The sequence below is a fragment of the Rhinatrema bivittatum genome, chromosome 4 (assembly GCF_901001135.1).
Source record: "Rhinatrema bivittatum chromosome 4, aRhiBiv1.1, whole genome shotgun sequence".
NCBI classification, from domain to species: Eukaryota; Metazoa; Chordata; class Amphibia; order Gymnophiona; family Rhinatrematidae; genus Rhinatrema; species Rhinatrema bivittatum.
In genome coordinates this window covers 203,303,696-203,316,773 of record NC_042618.1, presented here as the reverse complement: position 1 = coordinate 203,316,773, position 13,078 = coordinate 203,303,696, and the positions used below count along the sequence as shown (strand labels likewise).

The window sequence follows — 13,078 nt, the reverse complement described above, 5'->3', positions numbered from 1 at the left end:
ACTGTGTGTCTCTTTTCCTTGCTAAAAGGGGTGGGGGAGTTGGTTGAGTGCCTGTGAGGCTGTGTAGTCATGAGTAAGGGAGAGGAGTGGGGGTGATCGTTACTGTTTGGATGTGCTCATTCCTCCTAAAGGAGAAGGTTCACCAAGAGGTGTCTTGATTTATCTGGGAGAAGTGGGATGGGGGAGGAGTGGATAGGGTTGTTAACATGGTGCTGGGGATCACTAGCAGTGGGAGGGGTGGTTGGGTGGGAGTTCTAGAACTGCTTTGGATGCTGACCACTAGCAATCTAAGTGTGTGTATGATAATGAGATCTTTATCTGTCTGTTTGAATCATGGGGCTGATTAATATAGTTTGTATTAATGTGAAGTGCCTGAATACTGCAATGAAAAGGAAGCTATTGCTTAAGGAAGCGGAGGTTCTGAAGGCTAATATTTTCTGTCAGGAAACTTATCTCAAGGCACGACATGTTGTCTTACTGCACTCTATGAAGTCTCTGTCTACGCAATACTTTTCTGCAGCTTCTAAGAATAAATATGAAGGGTGGGTATATTTGCACATAATCTTCTAGTAGATGTCAAAGCAGTGATCTGCGATCTGATGGGCAGAATTTTGATAAGTTAATGCACGGAGAACTATTTATGCTGGTTAATGTATATGCATCAAACATGGGTCAGGGTGCCTACCTTGATGCTTTGATTATAACACTGTTTGGCTGAGCGGAAGGGCATATCATTGTGGGTGGTGATTTCAGTATGACATGCTATTCCTATTTGGATAACTCCAGTGGTGGGCAAATTCCATTACTGTCACAGAGGAGGAAGTTGAAGGAATTTATGGACTCCTGGGGCCTGATTGATGTATGGCATTTAAGAAATCCTACGGTAAGAGACTATACCTTCTACTCTAAATCCCATAAGTCCTACTCTAGGATTGATTCTTTCCTTAGATAAGGGTCTAGTGGGGGATGTTCTTCATGCATATATTGGAAACATAACATGGTCTGACTATGCCCCAGTATAGATGAGCCTTAGAGTGGGGAGAGAACAGTTGAGAGGACGATTTTGAAGGCTTAATGAGGCACTGCTTGCAGATAAATCTTTCACTGTTAGTCTTCTGGACGATATTGTGGAATATCTGGCTCTTAATGAGACAGAGGGAGTGACCCCTGTGGTAGTTTGGGAAAAGTTGAAGGTGGTTAGGGGGAAGCTGATATCCCGTGCGTCCTGTGTACAGAAGGAGAAGAAAAAAGCCAGGATCCAACTGATGTCTTTAATTAGGAAACTGGAAATTAAACGAGGGGTGGGGATGGCTCTACTTTTTCTCTACTTGAAGCAGCCCAACAGGAGCTATGAGACTTGGATGTAACTGAATTAGTATTTAAAATTAGAGCAAACAAAATTTGGTAATAAAGCCAGTTGTTGGCTAACCATGTTAAAGATCCAATGTCTGAATAACCAAATTCTTAAAATCAAGAATAGAGAGGGGAACTTTATATATGACAGCATACAAATTTCTAATAGATTTGCCCAGTTCTATGGAGAGTTATATGCCTTGGACTCCACTAATCAAGAAGTAGATATCGAAAATTATCTTAATGATGTCTCTTTGTCTTGTCTACCAGAGGAAGCAAGGTTTCATTTGAATGCTCATATTTGGGAAGAAGAAGTACTAGATGTGATAACAGATCTTAAATTGGGAAAATCCTCGGGCCGAGATGGCTACACGATCAGATTTTACAAGTCGTGTAAGCAGGTTTTGGTGAAAACTCTCATGGTGATGTTCATTTGTTTGAAGGATGGAGGACAACTGCCACAGGGTTCAGATGTAGTGGGATAACTTGTTGCTAAGGGAGGGCGGGATCCCAAGTTGTGGGTTGTATAGACCTATTTCTCTTATAAACCTCAATCTGAAAATCATTGCTAAATTGCTTGCTAAGCGGTTAGGCTTTGGTGGCTGCTTTCCTTATTCATGGTGCTCAATTTGGCTTCGTCCCTGGTAGGTTAGTGGCAGATAATGTACATAGGGTCTTAAATATAATGTGGTGGGTCCAACAGCAGAATATTCCAGCTGTTTTGCTAGCTGTGAACGCTGAGAAGGCGTTCGATAGAGTGCGCTGGCCATGCTTGTTCCAGCTTCTTAACCGGTTGGTTCTGGGAGATAATTTTCTAACTTGGGTAAAAGCTTTATATAATTATCCGAAAGAGAGTATACAAGTCAATGGAGGATATTTGGACTTTTTTGAAGAACGGGGCATGAGATGGGGGTGTCTATCTCCCTTGCTGTTCTCACTCTCGTTGGAGCCTTTAGCTGCCCAGATTAGGGCTCAGGGAGTTGCAGGTGTATGAATCGGGGAACATTCTTATAAAATGACTTTGTTCGCAGATGATTTGTTCTTTTCCATAGCCTGCTCTGAATTGTCCCTTCCTATTTTGCTGGGTGAGATGAGGAAACGGGACTATTTTGGGCTTTATTTTTGCCCCTTGATACACAAGAAAATACCCCTATCTACCACCGACAAAAAACCATGGTACACCAATGAACTCAGACTGATCAAACAAAACCTCAGAACAAAAGAGCGCGCCTGGCGCAAAAAACCCTCACCCACACTCAAGTCAACATACAAACACACACTACATATTTACCGACAGGCCACCACACAAGCAAAAAAGGATTTCTACGCAACTAAAATCCACAACTATCAATTCAACTCCAACGTCCTCTTCTCTTATGTTACAGAACTCACCAAGCCCCCCACAACCCCCAACCTCCAAGAAGAAAACTCTAAGGAAAAATGTACTGAATTGGCTAAATATTTCCAAAACAAAATTCACAATATTCTACTTCGATTCACCCCCAAACCCTCCGCCACCCCTCCCCTACCATCCAAAATCAATGGAACCACCTTTCACACTTTTGACAACACCTCCACACTAGAAATAGAAAATATACTAAAAAAGATGAAACCCGCCTCCCACACCGCTGACATCATCCCCTCTAAAACCCTTCTCTCCATCCCCACCGCCATAACCAAGCTCCTCGTAGACCTAATCAACTGCTCACTCACTTCTGGCAAAGTCCCAGACCCTCTTAAACTTGCTATCGTCAAACCTCTCCTTAAAAAACCCACTCTAGATGCTAACGACCCCTCCAACTATCGGCCCATATCCAACTTGCCTTTCGTATCCAAAATCCTCGAAAAAGTAGTCAATACCCAACTCTCCGACTATCTGGAAGACCATAGCATACTGCACCCCTCCCAATTTGGCTTCCGGAAAGGTCGTAACACTGAAAACCTCCTGCTAGCTATCACCAATACAGTTCACATAGGCATGGACCAAGGAAAATCCTATCTACTCGCCCTCCTAGATATCTCTGCGGCCTTCGATACTGTCAACCACCAAATCCTCCTATCCCGGTTGTCAGAGATAGGCATATCAGGCACAGTACTCTCTTGGTTCACATCATTCCTCACCCACAGAGAATACCTAGTTAAAATTAACCATTCCCAATCCCCACCCATCCCCCTCATGCAAGGTTCCCACAAGGCTCCTCCCTATCCTCCACCCTCTTCAATATCTATCTCCTCCCCCTCTGCCACCTACTCTCAGACCTCAGGCTCAATTTCTTCCTGTATGCGGATGATGTGCAGATCCTCATCCCCATTCAAAAAACCATCAAAGACACGCTGCAATTCTGGGACTCCTGCTTAGCCTCCATCAACGTCCTCTTAACCAACCTCCAACTCACACTCAACACAACCAAAACAGAAATTCTCCTCATATCCAACAATCCTGAACTCACATCTCAAACCTCACCCAACGTCCTCACTCCCTCCCCCTGGTTCCATCCGTAAGAGATCTAGGTGTAACATTAGACCAACACCTCAATTTCAAACCCCACATTAAATCACTTCTAAAAGGGGGTTTCTTTAAACTACAAATTCTCAAAAAAATAAAACCCCTCCTCCACGCCAAAGATTTCCGTCTAGTTTTGCAGTCCACCATTCTGTCAAAACTAGACTACTGCAACTCCATCCTCATAGGCCTCCCACACGCTACCATCAAACCCTTACAAATCCTGCAAAACTCCATGGCAAGAATAATCACTGACACCCGAAAAAGAGAACATATCACCCCAGTCCTAAAGGATCTGCATTGGCTCCCCATCCCCTTCCGCATAAAATATAAAACCCTCACCGTCCTTCACAATGCTCTCTATAACAACAACCCCTCCTGGCTCAAGGAAATGCCACACTTCCGTGCATCCAATCGCCCATCCAGAGCCACCTTAGCTGGCACCCTCCACACCCCACCCCTCAAAACTGCTCATCTCTCCTCCACCAGAGACAGAGCATTCACCATTGCGGGACCCACCCTATGGAACTCACTCCCCACCGCACTCCGCCTCGAACCCTCCCTACTCAACTTCAAAAAAGGCATCAAAACATGGCTCTTCCTGCAGGCCTACCCTGACTCTAAGTAAACCTAACCCCCTCCCCTGCCTCACCTCCCTACAAGAAAAGGTTAACTATGCAACCTAATAAAATGTAAAGATTTTGTTAATGCTGTTATCCCTCTTAGAATATTGTTAAGACAGTTATTTCAGTTCCTATCCACTTTTCTCCCTTCTCTCCTACTCTTGTTCTTCTCACCCCTCAGGCTCTAACTGTCTCCCTACCCCCCCTCTCTCCCGTTTCCTCCTCTGCTCCCCTGCCCCCTTCCTGGTTATTTGTAATTTCTATTTCCTTTTCTCCAAGAGTTTATTGTGAACCGGTATGATGTGTCCCACGAATATCGGTATATTAAAAGTTCTTAAATAAATAAATAAGGTAAATGAAGACAAATCAGAAATCTTAAATTTGATGCTTGGGAGCCAAGTGGTGTCTGGTATGAAACATAAGAAATTGCCATGCTGGATCAAACCAAGGGTCCATCAAGCCCAGCATCCTGTTTCCAAAAGAGGCCAAACCTGGCAATTACCCAAACACTAAGAAGATCCCATGCTACTGATGCAATTAATAGCAGTGGCTATTCCCTAAGTAAACTTTATTATTAGCAGTTAATGGACTTCTCCTCCAAGAACTTATCCAAACCTTTTTTGAACCCAACTGCACTAACCACATCCTCTGGCAACAAATTCCAGAGCTTTATTGTGTGTTGAGTGAGAGAGAATTTTCTCCGATTAGTCTTAAATGTGCTACTTGCTAACTTCATGGAATGTCCCCTAGTCCTTCTATTATTCTAAAGTGAAAATAACCGATTCACATCTACTCGTTCAAGACCTCATGATCTTAAAGACCTCTATCATATTCCCCTCAGCCGTCTCTTCTCCAAGTTGAACAGCCCTAACCTCTTCAGCCTTTCCTCATAGGGGAGCTGTTCCATCTCCTTTATCATTTTGGTTGCCCTTGTCTGTACCTTCTCCATCGCAACTATATCTTTTTTGAGATGCGGCGATCAGAATTGTACACAGAAATTCAAGGTGCTGTCTCACCATGGAGCGACATAGAGGCATTATGATATTTTCCATTTTATTAACCATTCCCTTCCTAATAATTCCTAACATTCTGTTTGCTTTTTTTTTGACTGCTGCAGTACACTGAGCCAACGATTTCAAAGTATTATCCACTATGATGCCTAGATCTTTTTCCTGGGTGGTAGCTCCTAATATGGAACCTAACAATGTGTAACTACAACAACAGTTATTTTTCCCTATATGCAACAACTTGCACTTGTCCACATTAAATTTCATCTGCCATTTGGATGCCCAATTTTCCAGTCTTTCAAGTTCCTCCTGTAATGTATCACAATCCACTTGTGATTTAACTCCTCTGAATAATTTTGTATCATCCACAAATTTGATAACCTCACTCATCGTATTCCTTTCCAGATCATATATATATATATATATATATATATATCTATATATCTATATATATAATAAAATTGACCATTTAATCCTACTCTCTGTTTCCTGTCTTTTAACCAGTTTGTAATCTGCGAAAGGACATCGCCTCCTATCCCATGACTTTTTAGTTTTCTTAGAAGCCTCTCATGAGGGACTTTGTCAAACGCCTTCTGAAAATCCAAATACACTGCATCTACCGGTTCACCTTTATCCACATGTTTATTAAACCCTTCAAAAAAATGAAGCAGATTTGTTAGGCAAGATTTCCCTTGGGTAAATCCATGTTGACTGTGCTCCATTAAACCATGTCTTTCTATATGCTCTCGATTTTGATCTTGAGAATAGTTTTCACTATTTTTCCCGGCACTGAAGTCAGGCTCGCTGGGCTATAGTTACCCGGATCGCCCCTGTAGCCTTTTTAAAATATTGGGGTTACATTGGCCACCCTCCAGTCTTCAGGTACAATGGATGATTTTAATGATAGGTTACAAATTTCATTTTTGAGTTCCTTCATTACCCTAGGATGCATACCATCCGTTCCAGGTGACTTGCTACTCTTTTTAGTTTGTCAATCTGGCCTACTCATCTTCCAGGTTCACAGTGATTTTGTTCAGTTCGTCTGACTCATCACCCCTGAAAACAGTCTTCGGAACTGGTATCTCCCCAACATTCTCATTAGTAAACAAGGAAGCAAAGAATTCATTTAGTCTTTCTGCAATGGCCTTATCTTCCCTAAGAGCCTCTTTAACCCCTCGGTCATCTAATGGTCCAACCGACTCCCTCACAGGTTTCTTGCTTCGGATATATTTTAAAACGTTTTTGATTTTTTTGCCTCTATGGCCAACTTCATTTCAAATTCTTTCTTCGCCTGTCTTATCAATGTTTTACACTTAACTTGACAATGCTTATATTTTATCCTATTTTCTTCAGATGGATCCTTCTTCCAGTTTTTGAAGGATGTTTTTTTGGCTAAAATAGCCTCTTTCACCTCACCTTTTAACCATGACGGTAATTGTTTTGCCTTCTTTCCACCTTTCTTAATGTGTAGAATACATATGGACTGCACCTCTAAGATTGTATTTTTAAACAATGTCCATGCCTGTAGAACACTTAACCTTTGCAGCTGCACCTTTCAGTTTTTTTTTCTAACTATTTTCCTCATTTTATCAAAGTTTCCCTTTTGAATGTTTAGTGCTAGAGCTGCAGATTTACTTATTGTCCCCCTTCCAGTTATTAGTTTTAAATTTGATCATGTTATGATCACTGTTGCCAAGTGGCCCCACCACCGATACCTCTCTCGCCAAATCCTGCATTCCACTAAGAATTAAATCTAAAATAGCTCCCTCTCTTGTTGGTTCCTGAACCAATTGCTTCATGAAGCAGTCATTTTATTACATCCAGGAACTTTGTCTCTAGCAAGTCCTGATGTTACATTTACCCAGTCAATATTGGGGTAATTGAAATCTCCCATTATTACTGCACTGCCAAATTGGTTAGCTTCCCTGATTTCTCTTAGCATTTCATCATCTGCCTGACCATTTTGTCCAGGTGGATGGTAGTATACTCCTATCACTGTACTCTTACTCAACACACATGGGATTTCTACCCATATAGATTCAACTGAAAGGGAGTGTACCTTTTAAATGGGTTGGAAGGAGTGTGAAACATTTAGGGGTTCGGCTAGGGGTGACCCCCAAGGATTTCGATATTAACTATGATTCACTTTTAAAGCTATATCTGTGGATCTGGAAAAATGGGAGAGAGATCAGTTGTCCTGGCTAGGGAGAATTCATGTTAAGATCTTGCCTAGGTTTTTGCTATTTTTTTCAGACTCTTCCAATAGCTATCCTGGCAGGCCACCTTCAGGAATGGCAGAAAAGGCTTTTCCACTTTATTTAGCGGAGGAAACCTCAGGAGGTAGTGGGTGAAGTCCTACACCGTACTACTTGTTAAGGGGGGTTGGGGGTTCCTAACCTCGCTCATTATTATGCTGCTTCTCAGTTGCAGGTAGTACTTGCTTGGCATGGCCAATCACTTCGTAAAATATGGACTCTGATAGAACAAGAACTGGTGGGGCTGCCCTCCATGTAGTACTTAGTTTGGTCCTTGAAAAGTCATAACGAATATTTATCAAGAGATTCCCCACCTGTCCAGCTCACACTTGCCATATGGGCACGGGATAGGAAACAGATCAGGGGAGAGTACTCACTTTTGGCTTAATTCCTCCTTTTTATTTAATAAATTGTTCCCTCCTGGAGTGGAGAGAGCGACTGTACACTTTTGGAGACGTTTGGGGATTGTAAGACTGGAGCAGATATGGGATGGCAGTTCAGTTTATTCGTTTGAAGCACTCTTGTTTATACCCTCTTGCAGAAAGATTCGCTTACCTACAGTTAGTATCTTTTGCCAACTCTCTGGGAATTCTATCAGTTTTGCGGAGGAGTAAATATTTATTTATTTATTTGAAGTCTATTGCTCTAGAGTGGATAAAGTAGAGAGCCATGTCTAAAATCTATGTATTACTGATGGGAGAGGTAAGTATGAAACCGAAACATGTACTAGCCTCGGGAAAGGATAGGCATTTGCAGCTTGAGCTTTCTGATTGGGAGTTGTGTTATCAAATGACTGGAAGGAGCCTAGTTTCCTCAGGAGTAATTGAAAATGGTTATAAATTGCTTTTATCTTTGGCATCTTTCCCCAGTCAGACTATCCAAAATGTTTTTGGCGGTATCTGACAGATGTTGGCATCAGTGTGGGGAGCAGGGACATTTCTACTATATCTGATGGAAATGCATTAAAGTGATTGATTACAGGGATATATGGTCCTAGCTCTCATTTTTGAAATTATGGGATGCGGGATTGAAAGATATCCCAGACTTCTATTACTTTTTATTGATCTGAATTCTGTGGAAGAGAAGTTTTTTGTCACCTAATCTAGGTTATAATTGTAGCAGTACATTGTGAATTGGCTGTGTGGTGGCGCAAATCTGGAATTCCCAAGAAAATGGATGTTAAACTTTGACTGGTTAGGTTGTATGCTATGTATCATTTGACAGCTCAGCTTCATGATACTCTTCCTCGCTTTTAAAAGATCTGGGGACCATATATTAGGTGGCAAGAGGTCTAATGCTTGACATGAGTTGTTATAGGAGAATATTATGTGATTTTTGAGGTACGCACACACATTATTTAATGATTAGCTATTGCAGCAGGGTTGGCAGATAGGAGAGGAAATGGGGTGGGGGGCTAGTATACAAGGGTTATTTCAACAGTGATTCAGAGTAAAAAAAAAAAGACAGGGCAACATGGTTACGTTTTGTTGTCACTCATTTTTATTTGATTCCTGTTGTATGACATATACTTATGTTAGCAGTTGACAGTTGTGTACTTATACTCTATATTACAGAATGTTAAGATGGATTATGTTTTGCTCTTATGACCTAACTTGTCTCAAACAGTAAATTACAAAAAAAAAACCCAAACCCTGAGGTGATTTCCATAGATAAGTTCCTTGATCTGGTAGCTGATTTTATCAGCTGGCATGGATTTAGCTGTTTAAACAGCTGAAAGGCACCGGGTGCAGGAAGCCGAATGCGGCGGTGACTGTATATGCCTTCTTCCCCATGCAGCCAGAGACAGTCTCTGTACTCATCCGGAAAGGGCTGAGCTCAGGTAAGGCTTTAAAAAAACAAAACCACAGACAAGAGGAGGAGGGCTTCCTCTTCTCTCTGGTCTCTCTGTGCTTGGCACGCCGTTCCAACTCCTGCTCCCGTGGAAAGTTAAGGGACGTAGGCAGCCTGGCTGGTTGAGCAGCCTTTTTGGACTAGGCCCCGCTCTTAGGCTTTTCTTTGTGCACCTCGTGGTAGGATACAGCCGTGTGTTTGCACGCCTTTTCCTCCCATGGAGGGAGGAGCGATCTTGAAGGATGTGCATGATAGGATTGAAACTATCCTCAAGCAAGCATTTGAAGCAGTGGTGACAACCTTACAGATAGCTTCTTGTTATTCCCTGGTGGCTCGCTCCTTGTTTATTTCTCTCGCAGGAGGTCAATGAATCTGGAGTGAATTCCAGGGCAGTTATGGAGCCAGCAGCCACCTTTTTGGCAGATGCAGGCAGCGATTTGGTCCTCACTTATGCCAGAGAGGTGGCTTTGGTTATAGTGGCCAGGCATCAATTAGGGCTAAGAAATTGGTCAGCCAAGGCTAGCTTTATGAAAGTGCTCTTTAAAGGCTTGCTCTTGTTTGGGAGAAAATTGGAGAAACTGGTCAGTATGTGGGGTGAATCCCCAGTTCCTTGGTTGCCGGAGAAGAAGCAGACTCTACGCTCCTTTGGCATAAGAGGTCGTGGCTCGGGTAGTTGGAACCTCCCGAGCCTCCCAATAAGAGGGTATGCCGACCCACTCTTGGGAACAGGAGATAGGGGGATACCTCTCTCTTTTATCAGAGGTGGGTCAAAATCACATTGGACAAGTGGATCCTGGAGGTGATACAAGAGGGATATGCGCTGGAATTTCGCAGTGTTCCTCAGACATGTTCATGGTGTCTCCTTGCCACTCCCTGCAGAAGAAGCAAACGGTGGAGTGTACATTGTCAAGGCTCCTCAGTCTGAGAGTTGTGGTTCTAGTGCCCATGTTTCAAGAAAATGAGTTGATATTCCATTTTTCGTTGTGCCCAAAAAGGAGAGTTCTTTTCGTCCCATCCTGGACCTCAAAGGGGTCAACCTTCATTTAAGGGTGACTCATTTTCGCATGGAAACATTGTGCTTAGTGATAATGGCTGTGCAGTCGGGGGAATTTCTGACTCCTTGGACCTGTCTGAGGCATACCTGCTTATTCCCATCCGACTAGAGCACCATCATTTTCTGTGATTCACAGTTTTGGGATGCCATTATCAGTTTCTGATGCTGCCTTTTGGTCTGGCCACTGCACCCAGAATCTTTTCCAAGGTTATGGTGGTAGTGGCAGCAGAGTTGAGAGAGGATGGGATCCTGGTACAAATGTATTTGGACAACTGGTTGATTCGAGCCAAGTCTTCAGAAGAGAGCCGTCTGACCTGCAAGGTGATATCCCTGTTGCAGTAGCTCGGTTGGGTGGTGAACCTGGCCAAGGGTAATCTTTAGCCATCTTAGTCGTTAGTGTATCTTGGTCTTTGGTTCAACACGAAGCAGGGCAAGGTTTTCCTGCTGGAAGCTCGTATTCAGATGTTGATGGCTCAGGTGCGTCTGAACACTATACGCCTGACAGTGTGGTCCTATCTGAAGGTACTTTGGCGGCAACCCTGAAAGTGGTGCTGTGGGTGAGGGTGCATATGCCTTCTCTTCAACACTCCCTGTTGTCTTGTTGGAGTGCACAGTCTCGGGACTATTTGATTCAGCTCCACCTGGCAGTGGAGGTCTGCTGTCAAGTAAAATGGTGGTTACAAACTGATCTAAGAAAGAGAATTTCCCTAAAATCACCAGACTAGTTATTGCTCATGACAGATGCAAGCCTCCAGGGTTGGGGAGCTCACTGTCAGGAACTGACAGCTCAAGGGCGCTGGAGTGCAGAAGAGTCTTTGTAATATTAATCAGCTGGAAGCTCGGGTGGTCTGGTTGGCATGCTTGCAGTTCAGTGACAGGTTGCAGGTTTGAGCAGTCCAGATATTGTTGGACAATTCAGCAACAGTGGCTTACATCAGTTGGTAGGGAGGAACCAAGAGCCAACAAGTGTCGCAGGAGATAGTCTAACTTATGGAATGGGCGGAAGTGCATTTTCAGGAGATCTCTGACTCGCACATTGCAGGAAAAGACAATGTGACAGCAGACTTTTCTCAGCAGGGAGAGTCTCCATCCAGGAGAATGGGTATTGTCAGACGAGGCGTTTCAGCTGATAGTGGATTGCTGGGGCCTTCCATTTCTAGACCTGCTGGTGACTTTACATAATGTGAAATTTCCTTGATTCTTCAGATGCAGGATAGATTTAACTCTATTTTGTCTTATGGTATGGCCCTTGAGAGGTCTTGCTTGCTGAAGTGTTGATACTTTACTGCAGTGATTGCCACCTTGCTACGAGCGAGAAAGTTCTCCACTTCCTTAACCTGCAAGGAGCTCCTGTTCAAACAATTTTAATGGAACACTACATCTTTTATAAGAGCTGGCTGATGTTCAGCTGGATTATATTTATTTATTTATTTATTTATTTATTTAAAAAGTATTTATATACCGTTTTTTAAAAAAGAAATTTTATCAAAAACAGTTCACAGATTTAAAACCAAAAATAAAATAATCAAAATAAAATGGAATTTTTAAACTTTACATAAAAATTGGTAATAACTAGACAGAATGCTAGTATATAAGGTTATTAAAAATATAAAAAGTTTGGAACCATGGGCTTATTGTTTTGGGGGAAAAGGGGAAAAAGGGGGGGAAGGGGAACGGGAGGAGGAAGGGGAAGTGGGAGAAATAGAGCTTAAAAATTATATGAGATAAAGGGAAGAAGGGAGAAGGGTATGATAGTTGGAAACGTGTGAATGAGCAGGTATGTTGTAGTTATGTGTAGTATAAATGGGATTGTAATGGGTGTAACTATGTTTAAGAGGGTAATTTCGGTATTGATGATTAAGTTTAATTAGAAGACTTGTTGAATGCAAGTTGAAAAAGATATGTTTTGAGAGATTTTTTGAAATGTGCAGGGTTGGATATTATAGATGAAAGGGTGGGGGGTTAGGAGGGCTATATGGGATTACTTGATCATCTGTATTGTAAAATTTAATGAATCACTGTTTACATCTTGGTGGGATGTGGAATGTTTGTGAGGACGATTATGCATGACCTGTGGGTGATGAGGGACAGCCACTAGTTGTTTCCTGCCTTTCAACTATTTATGAGAGGCTGAAATTTTGGTATCCCTAATAGCTACTTTTTGTCTATTCTGTATTAATGCCAAGGGACTTAATTCCCCATTTAAGAGGAATATACTTCTTAAAGAAGCAGTGCGTCTCAAAGCTGATATACGTTTTGTTCAAGCAGTGCACTTAAGAGAGTCGAGGACCTGCTTAGATGCAGCCATCATTACCCATGGGTTTTTCTAGCCTCTAATTCTCTCACAAATAAATATAGCAGGTAGGCATACTGATCTCTAATAAGGTGTGTGCTGATTTTCATAGTTTACACCAGGACATAGGTGGAAGGTA

General features: G+C 42.5%; 1 protein-coding gene across 14 annotated transcripts in view; it reads left to right on the top strand.

The window, feature by feature from the left end:
- DCAF1 (DDB1 and CUL4 associated factor 1) overlaps positions 1-13,078 on the top strand; it is a 466,661-nt gene that overhangs the window by 62,812 nt on the left and 390,771 nt on the right. The window contains exon 2 of one of the 14 annotated variants that reach the window (XM_029599557.1): positions 1,624-1,746. The exons of the other annotated variants lie outside the window; for them this stretch is intronic. The gene's annotated coding sequence lies outside the window, so the exon portion shown is untranslated. The remainder of the gene's footprint in view (positions 1-1,623; positions 1,747-13,078) is intronic. 14 annotated transcript variants of the gene reach the window in all.